This window comes from Capricornis sumatraensis, chromosome 8 (genome assembly GCF_032405125.1).
Source record: "Capricornis sumatraensis isolate serow.1 chromosome 8, serow.2, whole genome shotgun sequence".
Classification (NCBI taxonomy): domain Eukaryota; kingdom Metazoa; phylum Chordata; class Mammalia; order Artiodactyla; family Bovidae; genus Capricornis; species Capricornis sumatraensis.
The window spans coordinates 85,618,289-85,620,909 of record NC_091076.1 but is presented as its reverse complement, the minus strand read 5'-3'; the positions used below and the strand labels follow the sequence as shown (position 1 = coordinate 85,620,909).

Genomic DNA, 2,621 nt, shown 5'->3' with positions numbered 1-2,621 from the left:
ACCATCAACATGGGACTCACAGCCCCTGTTTCCTGCAGGTCTGTCTTCAGAATCCAGAGAGCAAATGCGAGCAGACTTGTAGCAGGACCTGGGATGGGCTCAGTTTTGGTGATTGGTGGAATGACTGCTCTCGTCCCCAGGCCCTGCCAGCATTAGCCCTTTAGACTCTGGGTGGGGGAGCCCATGGGGTGTGGGTCCAGCTGTGTCCACCAGGGAGGCCTGGAGGACTTGGCAAGGAAGTGAACTGTGGCCATCACCTGTGCAGAAGCTTCTGAGCCAGGGTCCAGTGGGAACTCTTGTCCTGGACGTGGGTTTCTAGTCCACAGCGCACATCAGCTTTGAGCAGCTCTATTTGTTTCTAGATGCAAAGCAGAGCCCTAATATCTACTATGTACACTGTCCATAAAAAGGCATTTCTGATCTGGCTCTAAGTACTGCCTCTGGAGTGGACTCCCAGCAGCCAGTGTCACCGAGTCATGACTGTAAGTTCATGGGGGGAGGAGAGCATACAGTCCAGGCCCTTGAGGGGCTGTGCTGTCCACAAAGCCAGTGCTGTAGCTTAAGTGTGCCTTCCACCTACGCTACAGCCAGAGACCACTGTCCCCTTACAGATTGTTACCAAGTTGTATGGACCCTTCTCGGGCCCTAGCCTGGCCGAGACTCTGTGCCCCAATAGGGAAGGTTTCCTTTCTCCATTCAGGTTCAAGTAGGTGATCATAAAACCAAAGCCGAGACCAACACAGCACAGGCTTTATTCAGAGGCCAAAGAATGGAGAAGCGGGAATTAAGTTCACAGATCAGCTTCTCGCCCACCTAGAGAGAGGGCTTTAATTCTCCAGAGTAAAGACAAAGGAGGAGGAGTGAGGCTAATGCTGGGGAGGCATGTGCATTGGGGGAAGAAACAGGGCTTCTTCCGAGGGAGAGGACTGCCACTGCCTTTTTATCCTTTTTTGGTTCTTCCTGTCTGGTCCTGGCCACCAGTAGACGTGTCACTTAATATGATAATAGAGTAAAATCAACATACAATGAGACTCAGGGTCTGTTGGAGGTCAGATTCATTGCCAGCATGGTCCCAGCTGGTGCCATCTGGTTTTCGTTCTTTGTAGCTTCCTTTCTTCTCTCTGGATCCTTTGACTTAAAGATTTCTGTTCAGTTCAGTTCAGTTCAGTTCAGTCACTCAGTTGTGTCCGACTCTTTGCGACCCCATGAATCGCAGCACGCCAGGCCTCCCTGTCCATCACCATCTCCTGGAGTTCACTCAGACTCATGTCCATCGAGTCTGTGATGCCATCCAGCATTCTCATCCTCGGTCGTCCCCTTCTCCTCCTGCCCCCAATCCCTCCCAGCATCAGAGTCTTTTCCAATGAGTCAGCTCTTCGCATGAGGTGGCCAAAGTACTGGAGCTTCAGCTTTAGCATCATTCCTTCCAAAGAAATCCCAGGGTTGATCTCCTTTAGAATGGACTGGTTGGATCTCCTTGCAGTCCAAGGGACTCTCAAGAGTCTTCTCCAACACCACAGTTCAAAAGCATCAATTCTTCAGCGCTCAGCCTTCTTTACAGTCCAACTCTCACATCCATACATGACCACGGGAAAAACAATAGCCTTGACTAGACGGACCTTAGTCGGCAAAGTAATGTCTCTGCTTTTGAATATACTATCTAGGTTGGTCATCACTTTTCTTCCAAGGAGTAAGCATCTTTTGATTTCATGGCTGCAGTCACCATGTGCAGTGATTTTGGAGCCCCAAAAAATAAAGTCTGACACTGTTTCCACTGTTTCCCCATCTATTACCCATGAAGTGATGGGACCAGATGCCATGATCTTCGTTTTCTGAATGTTGAGCTTTAAGCCAACTTTTTCACTCTCCTCTTTCACTTTCTTTCTTTTTTTTTTCCAGGTTCATACTTTATTGTACAAATTGAATATCACATGATGAGTTGACATTAGCTTCTTCAGGCATGGGAACTTAACAGATAATGTACAGTTCAGAATCTGTTTATGTTGCTTTCACAGCTGGAGTTTTTTTTTTAGAGCTTAACTTGAAGTATAAGACTATCAAAGCAATACTTCCATATGTGGCCAGCACACAATTCATTCTCCCTGTGAGAGTGTCAGAGTTGAAATATTTTTTGATACCAGTGAAATGGAACTGGGCATCAGCTTCTGGACCTGCCATGATTTCAATCTTTCAAGGGGTTCAAACTCCACGGCCTGTGTCCTTCACCGTACACTGCTGCCCCTCTATCCCGCCGGAAGACACTGCCTCCTCTTTAACTTTCATCAAGAGGCTTTTTAGCTCCTCTTCACTTTCTGCCATAAGGGTGGTGTCATCTGCATATCTGAGGTTATTGATATTTCTCCTGGCAATCTTGATTCCAGCTTGTGTTTCTTCCAGTCCAGCATTTCTCAAGCTGTACTCTGCATAGAAGTTAAATAAGCAGGGTGACAATATACAGCCTTGATGTACTCCTTTTCCTATTTGGAACCAGTCTGTTGTTGCGTGTCCAGTTCGAACTGTTGCTTCCTGACCTGCATATAGGTTTCTCAAGAGGCAGGTCAGGTGGTCTGGTATTCCCATCTTTCAGAATTTTCCACAGTTTATTGTGATCCACACAGTCA

The 2,621-nt window shown here is 47.3% G+C and overlaps 1 pseudogene; it reads right to left on the bottom strand.

Annotated features, from left to right (window-relative positions):
* Positions 1-1,953: 1,953 nt before the first annotated feature.
* On the bottom strand, positions 1,954-2,256 carry LOC138084655 (ATP synthase membrane subunit K, mitochondrial pseudogene; annotated as a pseudogene).
* Between the last annotated feature and the right edge of the window lie 365 nt (positions 2,257-2,621).